The sequence below is a fragment of the Symphalangus syndactylus genome, chromosome 6, assembly GCF_028878055.3.
Source record: "Symphalangus syndactylus isolate Jambi chromosome 6, NHGRI_mSymSyn1-v2.1_pri, whole genome shotgun sequence".
NCBI classification, from domain to species: Eukaryota; Metazoa; Chordata; class Mammalia; order Primates; family Hylobatidae; genus Symphalangus; species Symphalangus syndactylus.
In genome coordinates, this window is record NC_072428.2 from 62,945,865 (window position 1) to 62,958,731 (window position 12,867).

At 36.6% G+C, this 12,867-nt stretch overlaps 1 long non-coding RNA gene across 2 annotated transcripts in view; it reads right to left on the minus strand.

Annotated features, from left to right (window-relative positions):
- LOC129484684 (uncharacterized) overlaps positions 1 to 12,867 on the minus strand; it is a 335,838-nt gene that overhangs the window by 140,717 nt on the left and 182,254 nt on the right. The window lies entirely within an intron of this gene.

Sequence of the window (12,867 nt, forward strand, 5' to 3'; positions counted from 1 at the left end):
GGTATTACAGCTGTAACTTGTTGCTGAAAGTAAATTATCTAACTGCCTTTACACAGAAAATAAGTCACTAAAGCAGAATTCCAATACATAGGGTCCTAATGAATTGAGGGGGATGACTAATGAGCTTAGTTCCAATTTTATAATCTCTAATCATTTTTCACTAGTTGACTTCTGGAATGGTTTCCTGCTTGAACAGTAGAGCCAATACCTGCATTTATTCATTGTTAACCAGTTAAGGCTTTAAGGAGAATACATATTGCACAGTGGTTTGCAGAGGCAGCTGGACCACTGTTAGTTTGTGCATGCAGAAATATTTGAAGCATTATCACTACCATGTGGATATGGATATTCCAGTAGTAAAAACCTCCCTTTTCTGTTTGGGTTTGCCTTGTCTCTGAATTAAGTGATTCTTTATCAGGTATTTAGGTTGATAAGACCCATGTTTTAGGATTACTCAGTCAACAAATATGAAGGTTAAACTAGGGATAAAATAGTTAGTGGACTGGAAAGATTAGTACTGGCAGGAACTGATTGGGTACCTGGATAAAGGCAATACAGAGAAAATGGAAAAGGTGTGACATATTCAGGAAAAGACAGGATATACACACATAAGAAATTTAAATTATCTGGGCTGCTACTACAAGCCACTCACATCAGGAAGATTCCCATTTTACAGGTGAGAAAACTAGAGATCAGTCAAATGTGTTTTTCCCCAATGTCACACAGCTTGCTTTTGTTAAGTGGTAGGATCTCTGCCTCCTGATCTTGCCCTTTTTACCTGTAAGTTCTGAGGAATCCTGAGACCAAACTCACCTACCCCAAACATATTAACAAAAACATATTCATGTATTCTAGTGATTCCCAGAAGCTTTATTGCATTTGGGTAAATCACTTAACTCTCAAAAAGAGGAGTGAGGTATTAGAAAGAACATAAACTGACTTCAAACAGACCTGTTTATCTCAGGTGCCCCACCTTCTAGTAGTGGGAACTTACTTAATATCTCTAAGCCTCAATGTAATCAACTAGGAAAAGTAATCAGGCTTATTCCAAGGGTTAAGTAAAATCTTAAACACATATAAATAACTAGATCCCATGTCTCACATAAAGTTAAGATCTGCCATGCCATATTGAAATGCTTTATCAGAACATTGTGAAGCAGTGTCCTCACTGAAAAATAACTTAAAAATGAGGTCTATTCTGGAAGTCCATGTTCCCTGTTTAACAAACCAAGCAATGAGTTGCTTCCTCACATAGGGGACGTTATCATGTCATTGGAGAGAAGCTGGCAACAGAACCCTATCTGCTTGCCAGACTCTTTTGTGGAAAGCAAGTCTAAGTCTCTAGAACTTAAATAGTCCCCAGTACTGCCCAAGCAGCAGGGATATGTGGGAAACAAAACTGTATTATCCATAAAGATAAGAATTGGTTATAAATTTTTGAGGAACTGTAGCTGCATTGGAGAATACTTGGAACAGATACAGATATACGGTGAAAAACAAAACAAAAAAAGTATTCTTTTATTGAAGTGGCTTGTTTCAGCACAGCGAGGGAAGGAAACATACAATTTTTGGAGCACACGTTTAGACATTTGACACATGTTATCTTATTTCACCCCTTTAACAACTCAAGAAGTGAGAAATGATAATCCTCATTTTTAAGGTAAAAAATGAGCCTCAAGTAACTTTGCAGTGCATATAGCAAGGAAGTTACTAAACTCAGATTTGAACTAATATAGTTTGTTCTAAAGCTCATGTTCTTTAGATTCCATGTTAGGTCAGGGGGGAATTTTGCCTCTTATTTTCAGTGAGAAGAAAGCATGCATGCATGGACATGAAAATTGAAGTTAAGAGATAAACTTATGCCTGTAATCCCAGAGTGTTGAGAGACCAAGGTGGGAGGATCTACTGAGGCCAGGAGTTGGAGATCACCCTGGACAACACAGCAAGACCATGTCTCTACAAAACACACACACAAATACACACAAAATTAGCTGGGCATGATGTCACACACCTACAGTCCCAGCTATGTGGGAGCCCGAGGTAGGAGGATCACTTGAGCCCGGTTTGAGGCTGTAGTGAACTATGATCATGACACTGCACTCCAGCTTGGGTGACATAATGAGACCCTGACTCTTCAAAAAAAAATTAAAAGAAGGTATACCAGCAAAGGCCCTAACAGGAAACAGATGACTTACTCATATAGGTTAGTTTTAGGAGAGTTCGGTAACTATAAAACTGTACAAAAGATTATGTACAAAGGTATGCCCAGGATTAACCAACAAGAAATGCAAAAGCATCATCAAATTCACAGTAAAAGGAGCAGCTAGCATCCCTATGTCTGAAAGGGCAGAGAAAGAAAGCAAACACCAAAATCTCTAGAGATGTAGCTAAAAGAAGAGAATCCTAAAGGTGCAAAAGCCTTCAGTAGAGGAATATAGTCACTGTCAACCCACGGCCTAACAGGAAAGAAGTCAGACGGATCATACACACCAACCTTACTTTCCTCCCACCTTCTAGTGCTTCCCATTAGTCAAATCACCTGGAAGCAAAACTCAAGGGAGTCCTTTGTTGTAGTCCAAAATTTCTACTTCCAGGAACAGAAAAGAGATGCAGAGTAGTGGATCCAGATGGGCAAATAGGGAATATCCAACAATTAGTGACAATTAAACTCAAGGTGGACATGGGAAACTGAGCACATTTACATGCCCAGCTCAATGGGATGTTAAATAAGCAGCAGCCTGAGCCCTCAAGAAAATTCTAATCAGCAGGAATAGATAAACCGTGTGTGGGCTGAGTTGTCATCAGCATCTGTGGGTCTGCTTTCAAAGAGTGAAGAAAAGTTTCAGAGAGACAGTGACTTTTGGTGTCAGGTGAAGGGTTAATTTAGTATTAGGGAGTTCTAACAGAGTCAATGCAAAGAACACTAAAGCCAGCACTTACTAGTCACTTAAGTCCATGCCAGATTTCATTATCCTCTCCTCAGAGAAAACTAGTATCTCCCTTTATCGTGTGCTTATTGCATTTTGGTTTTTTGTGTGTTTTTATTATTATTATTATTATTATTATTATTATTATTATTATACTTTAAGTTCTGGGTTACATGTGCAGAACATGCAGGTTTGTTACATAGGTATACACTTGCCATGGTGGTTTGCTGCACCCATCAACCTGTCATCTGCATTAGGTATTTCTTCTAATGCTATCCCTCCCCTAGCTCCCCACCTCCTGACAGGCCCCAGTGTGTGATGTTCCCCACCCTGTGACCATGTCCTCATTGTTCAATTCTCACTTATGAGTGATAAAGTGTGGTTTTTGGTTTTCTGTTCCTGTGTTAGTTTGCTGAGAATGATGGCTGCAAGCTTCATCCATGCCCCTGCAAAGGACATGAACTCATCCTTTTTTATGGCTGCATAGTATTCCATGGTGTGTATGTGCCACATTTTCTTTATCCAGTCTATCATTGATGGGCATTTGGGTTGATTCCAAGTCTTTGCTATTGTGAACAGTGCTTCAGTAAACATATGTGTGCATGTGTCTTTATAGCAGAATGATTTATAATCCTTTGGGTATATACCCAGTAATGGGATTGCTGGGTCAAATGGTACTTCTGGTTCTAGATCCTTGACAATCAAGATCGCCACACTGTCTTTAAGTTTAAATTGCTTGGACATTTTTAATTTTCCATTTTAAAGTAATAGATTACCACAAAGAAGATAAAGGCAGAAAGAAAAAAACTGTAAGTCATGATCTCACCTCCCCAAAGACAATCACTGTTCACACTGTCTGCTCAACACATTTTACAAGAATAAATTTTATTTGCTCAACACTTTTTTCAGATATATTTGTGTTTGCCTGTTTTACATACTACCAACCATCCTTTCAATGAATAGTTCTCAAAATGTGGTTTTTAAGATAAGTGGCATGGACATTACATGAGAACTTGCTAGAAACGCAAATTGTTGGGTCTCATTTCCGACCTACTGAAACAGAGACTGGGTTTGAGACTTACCAATCTGTGTTTCAACAAGCCCTCTAGGTAATACAATGTACATTGACATTTAAGAACTATTTCTCCAGACACTATTTTATATTCTGATTTTTGCACTCAGCATTATAAATATTCACATTTTCCCTATTATGATTAGCACAATTGCTTCAATGGCTGCTTAAGAGTTTCTGGACTAGGTAATTCATATCAACATTTAATCATTAATTCATTCATTTTGTAATACCCTGTGTACCTTCTATATAACAGATACAGTTCTAGATGATATGGATATAGGATAGGAATGAAGAATATTCTCCTTAATCATTACATGCGTTGGTTATTACCTATTATTCACCGTTATAATTAATGGTAAAGCTAAACATCTTTTTTAATGTGAAGACTTTTCCGTCTTGTATTTCAGAAGGAAGGAAAGAATACATAAATCAGCATGACTTGGAGTATCCTATATTGTCATCAAAAGAGTATCTTTCATTTTTCCTATTATTCCTTTCTCTTGCATTAAGATTTTAAAATTTGAGGAAACTCAATCACCAAAATAGTTCAACCTTGGCTTTTTCTTTTCATTACAAAGAAACATGAGGAATTCCAGTTAAACTCCAAAAGGAATGTAGTATCTGCTATTAGTGCGGAAAATATGTGGTCTCAACTGTTTGATGTAATTCTTGTCCAATTTAGTGGCCGTTAAAGCATTTCCATCATTGCAAGTCAGTAGTAATCTTTTATTTCTTAATTTAAGGGAGAGAAATATGTGATTTTTTTCTCCAGTGCTATTACAATATTTGCTGTGATTCCCAGTGTGGGTCTAGCAACCCACTGTGCTTATTAACGTCAATGTCTTCACACAAACATGGCCAATAGGCCAGAGAAGATGTGTTTGAAGACATCTCCTAAGCTTCAAGCTGTTTCAGAAGGTAACGCTCCTCTCAGACCCCTGAGACATGTGTTTAAGCATATCTGACTCTTTGTCCCTTTTCATGAACTTGTACCCCTTGTCTTTCAGCCTGTTGACGTAAGATAGGACTATCTTGGCCATTAGAGATACCTAATAATATTAAATTTCCAAAGGGGAGATCTCAGGTCTAGTTTACTCTCTTCCCAAAAGGTTTGTTGGGCCATTTGCCATGGAATAAGAGAAAGGGCACAACTTGTTACACAAAAACAAATAAATGCATGTCCATTTCCTCCAATAGTGGGGATTTTGATCAGTTATAGCTAATAATTGAAAAGAAACCCTCCAGAACAAACAGTATTTGATCCAGGATTATTGGATATATTCTCCCATAGATATAATAGAGATTACAAGTTTCTTAAGTAGACACCTATCTGCACAATAATCATAATATTAATTCCACTGGATACTCATACATTTTCTCATTTTCAATAAGTAGTAATTTTCATTTAACATTTTACCAATAAGAAAGTTAAGGTTGTGACAGTTTCCAGAAATTAGATAAAGTCAACCCACTAAAATACAACAAATATACCTGATTAAAGAGCTGTACTTTTACTTTTTATGTTTCATTTCTTTTAGCTGCTTATTTTTATTTCCACTATTATTTTCTAAAGTTTGTACTGATTAATATTTGCTGCCAGCAATACTCAAAACTTAATCCTTTATCCCAACCTCACTAACAATGTTACATTTTATTTTTAATTTTGAAATAATTACATACTCACAGGCAATGGGCAAAAATAGTATAGAGAGATGCTATGTATTCTTCACTCAGTTTCCCTGTTTCCCCCAATGGTTATGCAAGTACAGCATAATAACAAAACCAAGAAACTGACGTTGGTACAATGTGTGTATGCGTTCAGTTCAATGCCATTTTATCACATGTCAATTCATATAACCACTACGGCAATCAAGATATTGAACTGGTCCATCACTACAAAGATCTCACTTGTATTACACTTGGCATACACATCTCTTCCTCCCAACCCTAAACCCTGTAAACAATTAATATAACCTTGGGTTGGAACTTAAACACATCCCTTCCTCCCAACCCTAAACCCTTAAAACCATTAATATAAACCTTGGGGTGGCACGAACTAATATAATTTAGTTTTGATTATATATTTGCCTGAATATTTTATTGTTGATATACAATCAGTTTAATTTTTATGTAGTCATCTGCATTGATTTTTTTTTCCTTTGAGAGGTCTTCTGCTGCTTTGACCATTAGAAAGCCTTTGTCTCACCAGAGGTTTGATGAATATACTCTTTTATTTTCTTAATGCCATTTTATGGTTATTTATTTCATGTATCTCTTTAAACAATCTGGAACCTAGTTGTTGTGTGATTTTTTTTCCATCAAGCAAACCAGTTGTCTTGATAATTTATGTTAAAAACAACCTCTGTCACTTATTTGTTTTTGATGCTTCTTAAAATGTTGAAAGTGCTCACTACATGCCTTTTCCATCATTTGGGTACAGTTCTGGAAACAGGAAATTGACCATGTGGAGATTGAAATTAAGGATCCTTAAAAGGAACTGCACTATGTCCTTCATGCCACAACAAGTGCCACCACTAAGTGTACCTCTTTTTGTAATCTGGCTAGCCATGAATCCAGAGTACTGAATGCAGTACAAAGCAACCCTGGGTCACAATCTGGGACAACAACAGAAACTAAGGTACAAAATAACTGAAAGCTGAGCCAGAGACAATGGCAAAAAGCCTTGCAAATTCTGGGTGAATCTTCTTACTGACTATTGTGGGGCAGAATGAAGCAGTAAGGCAGTACACTGGAAGTGTGATGGGTAATCTGTACCTGGTAGAACTAGATTTTCCTCCCATCTGAAGCATTTAAGATTTTAATCATTGAAATACATATTTATGGAAAAACATGAAAACTAGCAGTCCATCTTGTAAGACCTAATTCAAACATAATCTCCTCTGTAAATTATCAGGTTAGTCTTTCCTATCTCTGAACTCTTTAAGTCTTTGATTGGCTGCCTATGTTAGACAAAAGGACATATCAACGGCTAATGTGGGGAAACTTACTATGAGAAAGGGGCAAATTCAGACGACCTCAGGACCTAGGATATCTGAGGCGATAGCTCCCAACATTGCTTGTGGCTTATGCAGAAACTTCTTTAATCCAGCAACTCTGAAATTATGAAAATGCTTTGGACCAAAGGAAAGAAAAAGAAGAATGTGTGATGTGTGATTATGAGAAAAGATGAGCATAATTCTATAGACCTATAAATAGGGGATTTTATGTGGACTAGATAATTCCTAAGGTTTCGCCCAGTGTTTTGTTCTATGTATGCTATTTTTTTTTTTCCTGGCGTGTTGACTGTCCTTGTGAATATTCTATGAATTCTACATTTGGGTCTTTAGAGTAACAACCACTAACTGGTCCACTAGTAAAATCAAGAGGTGAAAGTTTATCACAAAGTAATTCCCATGCTTGCCTGGATGAGCAATTATGAGACCAACACACTTCACAGTGGTATAGTAGAATTGACCCATTAAAACAGCAATAACACAAATTCTGCCTCCTCTAATAAACTCCTAAAAGCAATACGACTAACAGCTCATTGGAATTTTTCTTTCACCCCCATATTCCAAAGCAATTTGTTGATATTTGTATGGTAACATTTATTACACTATTTTCCTTAAAATTTGCATGCATCTATCCGTCCCTCCATCCTATTAATATAACTAAACCATTCTCCTAAGGGTAGGAGAAATAATTTACTATCTTTATTCTTCAATGTCTATCACAGTATCTAGGCCTCAAAAATGTTTAGTGAACATTGGGTTGTACTAAAGAAACCATAAATATAAAAGTTTTATCAGGGAACATGCATATTGTTACCTAAATAGTGTAAGATACGGTGATTAAGAATGGGGGCTTTCGAATTGCAAAGACCTGGGTCTTGAGTGCTATCTGCTACTATTTATCTGTGTAGATCTAAACATTTTTCTAAACCCTTTAAGCCTTAATTTCCTCATCTGTAAAAGGTATATAATGGGATTTTTTTTTTTTTTTTTTTTTTTTTTGAGACAGAGTCTCGCTCTGTCGCCCGGGCTGGAGTGCAGTGGCGCAATCTCGGCTCACTGCAAGCTCCACCTCCCGGGTTCACGCCATTCTCCTGCCTCAGCCTCCGAGTAGCTGGGACTACAGGCGCCCGCCACCTCGCCCGGCTAATTTTTTGTATTTTTTTTAGTAGAGACGGGGTTTCACCGTGGTCTCGATCTCCTGACCTCGTGATCCGCCCGCCTCGGCCTCCCAAAGTGCTGGGATTACAAGCGTGAGCCACCGCGCCCGGCCTATAATGGGATTTATACAACAGGGATGATGGAAGTAATTATCAATATAATATATAAAATATGTTTAAACAGTGTCTAACATATAGTATGTATTTAATAAATAATAATAATTATTTAGTTAGTAAAAGGAAAAAGTGACAGAAACACCTGTTAGAAAGTGCAGTTCTTAAGTGGAGGTTCTATTTAAACAAATTAGACAACTATTACTATAACCTTAATCAAACATAGAGAACAACCGAGCAGTTATTCACCAGGAGAAGGTACAGCAGTATTTAGGTGTATTCTAAAGTCAGCCTCTGGAGAATTGATTGTGAACTTCACTCGACGTGATGGCTAAATAAACAATTACTTATTAACTGCTGTCTGGAGGTTCACTTTTTAATCTTCTGAACTAGTAATAAAATGAAGGTTTAAAAATCAGGCTATAGACAATTTGCAGCCAAGGTGAGAAAGTAACAGGAAATGGGGAGGCTTGTGTCAAATGGCAAAAACACAATTTAGTTGTTGACCAAGAAGATGGGCTAAGGAGACACTTTTTAAGGCTAAATACACTTGGAACAATTTACCTTCCACGGATGGGTGACTAGGACACTCCTCAATACCATTTAATGACTTTCCCCTGAAGGGCACCAGAACACCACCTTACCCTAATTTGCTCTTTTCTTTCCATTGTGAGAGCAGCACCTCAATTACCTGTGTATTTAATGTTGACAATGTGTTATTTATATTATGGATACTTCTCTGAGGGTTGTAGAAAATTGGATGTTTAAATGATCACAATCACTAGACATTCTGATGAAGAGAAATTCTGAGAGTCAAAAAAGTCTCAAGAATCACGACAGACCTGGACAGCTCTCATAGGTAAAGTCAGACAGTCAAAGGTCTGAATTCTGGCTTGCCACCAACAAATAGTGTGACGGTGGACAAGTGCATGCACATCTATGACTCCTAATTTCTTTATTTGTAAAATTAAAATAAAAGTATCAACCTCACGAGGGTATAAGTAGGCAGGTCAGAGCCAGAGAATGAGTTTTTTCCTCTTGCATCTGTGTTTACTCCATATTTAGAATTCATAGCCCTCTAATCTCAAAGAACTGACAATGTAATCAATCCTTAGCAAGGAACAGTTTTAATATGGACTTTTAAGGTTGTCTAATGCTTTAAAGAACGACTTCTCACCAACTGTTCTTTGTGATACTCTCCCGATGTCCTTCAGAATACAATTGTATTATTTAAGTTAAATTGTGTTCCTGTCTTTCCAAGGAGTTCATACCCCAACTGTCCTTCCTGTTAAGAACTGGTAGAGATATCAGAGATACAATAAAGCACTTTCTCACTCTTTGCCTTATCTTCCTCAGCTATGAGCTTCTGATGATTTACTTTCATTAATTCTCAATCTGACAATGTAATTAATTTTGTACATTGCTGCCAGTAGGGGGCAGCTACCCTAGGGGGATTAGTGATAACTGTTAAATAAAATTTCTTGCATTTAAAACAAAAGAAAGTTTTAGAACATATTACTGAAAATCAATTTCTTCCTATCAGATAGTCCAGAACATTTTAAATCTTTTCTCATTTGCTCAATGTCTGATAAGCCTCACACATCCTAGATACCTTGTGTAATGCCATACTAAGTGATGCATGTGGAAAATAAGATTCAAACATAGTACAATGACATAAATTAAGATTTCTTCAATATTCCTTAATTTTTCTATTTCTGGAAAAGTGATCCTCCTAAGATGCTCATGAAGAGTGGCCATGTAAATGAGGGAGGGTCTGTAACTTTTTTTCAGTGCTACCTCACTTTTACACAAACACACCATCATGGAGAAAGAATGCTTTACTACATATCTCACTAAATGAACAAGCTTTATTTTAAAGGAAAGACTCCAGACTCCAACTCAAGAAGCTGGACCATTTGTCCCTATGATCCAGAGGATCCCGTAACATTACAAATATCTCTGGAAATGTAAAATAATCTGTGAATTCTGTGTCATATATCCTCATGAGATTTACAGAAGAGGTCTTTGGGGGTTTGGGAGTAAAACTAAGTTATTTTCAGATAGTATTTGTACTTCTTTAGAGAAAAATAGATTAATACTTATTCCTGGAGGCTAAGTTCCTGATAACACACCAAGTGACTATGCTAAGCTGTCATAAACTGAGTAGTACTTGGTCTACAAAACCATGAATATGGTAATTCCTAAGTATACTCTATCACCAAGTGGAATTATACAGTGTATTGGGAGCTGTGCTAGTCCTAAACTCAGGTCTTAGTTTAGGAACAAATGCACACATTTCCATCATACTTCCTCCTCCTCTGCTGCCGCTTCCCCTTAATATAGACCCATGGGTTATGGGTCATTTTCTATTATCTTTTATCTGACAAAAGAAATAATCAGATGCACAGATGACTCTGCATAATGTCTTAGCATAAATCAAAATCATGATGATGTAGCATAAGTCAAATATAGACTTCTACATTATGGGAATTCTACCCTAGGGGCTCCTGAAAGAGTGAAACAGAGAAATACTTCCAGCTTGCAAATCTTTAAGTAATATCTCTCCTCATCAATTGATACTCAAAGAAGATGTGGCACAAAGTAAAGATACACATAATTTTTGGCCAGTAGCTGACGACTAGTTAAGTGATTAAGGTCTTTGAAGACTGATGACAAAAACGTTTAGAACTTAAATGTGCGAGAGCCCCTCAGTATAGACACAAATGTGATAAGTTTTGAGTTATTTGTCAATGTTCTTCAAAGGGTGACCATTATGAAGGTTATAGGATTATTTTTCTTTTTGTTTTTAATAATCTGGTAGACAAAATGATCAATTAATAAATTTCACTCATTTTTCTTTCCTAATCACCTCGGTGATTGGCCAAAGTGTTCTTGAACAAAAAGCTTTTGTTAAATGGAGGATAAGTTTTAGATCAATATAGTATGTTCTACACTGCAAGAATGACTGGTTACCTGTGCTACTGAGGATCCAGTTTGCCAAAAGCCAGTATCAACGATAAAAATCCCCATGCCCATAGACAGCCTTTGCTATACAACAATTAACTATGAATCTCAGTGCCACACAACAATAGCATTTATTTCTTATTCATTTGCATGTTGGCCGAGGTTCAGCTGTTTAGGCTGACTCAGCTTTGGTCTTGTCTCAAAGGTAAAATTTGAGTTTATGTTTGCTTTCTCATTTTTCTTGGACCAGTGTTTAACCAATGTACATTCTTACCACGATGAAAGACAAAACAACAAGACCAAGCTGAATTTTGCAGACAAAATTTATTGCATGCTCACAGCATGACTGCTTACATATTATTGCCCATAGAAAGTAGCATGGCTAAAACCAAAGTGAAGAGGTAGGAAAATATAACTCTCCCTCCTAAAGGCCATGGCAAGAGTATGTATACATAATATTACTAGAGGGGAATGAAGAATTAGGATTGACAATTATATCCTTCACAAGTATCAGACCTTGGTAAAGAAGCCCCCTACATGTGGTGAACTGAATTATGTTTAATCCCTTTCTTCTTAGAGAGGTAAGTGATTTGAACTAGCTGGAATGTCACTTATTTTGGATTCATGTTTGATTCTTCTGTCACTGAGGGTTCTGCTGACATCATTTATGGATGTGTTAAATTTCTCATACGTTGTTTTGCTACCTGTATAGCTAATTTTACATTTGGGTGTATAATGATAACAATAAAAAATGGCCCCACAAGGTTTAAAAAAAGAAGATGTTACTTGTATCATGCAATAAGAAATTAAAAGTAGATCAGCACTTCAGCACTGATATGATCACTCCACAATTCCCATAATAGGCCAATGCAATCAACATTTCAATTCCATTAACCTTATCACATTAGCTTTAATTCTTATACTTGTATGATACTTAAAGTAAAACATTAGGAATGAGGCAAAAACATTAGGGATGGGGAGTGAAGGGGAAAAGATTTCTTTTAGCAAGGATTTGTGTTTGTTTGTTCGTTTGTTTGTTTTAAGAGAAATGGATATGTTCCTCAGGCCTTCTGCCTAGATTTTATGGGTTATAAATTTTCCACAGGATCACATCTAGACCGAAGGTATTTAGAGAAAAAGCAGAGGAATATTAGAGCTGGTTCGCACTGATTCACCAGAGCTGATTGTGTGTATGTCTTCCTGTCATGGTTTAAATGTCTATCTCCTCCTAAACTCATGCTGAAATTTAATTGCCATTGTAATGATACCATAGTCCTCTTTTATCCACCAGACCCTCCATGGATGCTCAAAACTACAGATAGTATCAAACCCGATATTTACTATAATTTTCTTTTTGCATATATATCTATGATAAAATTTAGTTTGTATATCAGGCATAGTAAGAGATTAACAATAAATAATAATAAAATAGAACAATTATGTTATATTATATACATTTAAATGTATTCTGTCTCTCTCTCTTTCTCTCTCTCTTTCTCACCCTCTCTCTGGATAACTGGTTGTTAAATATTTACCTGCATACCACTAGAGAAAATGATTAGGGTTGGGGATTGGGACAGCCAATCAAGATGACCTTTTATGGAATTTCATGCAAA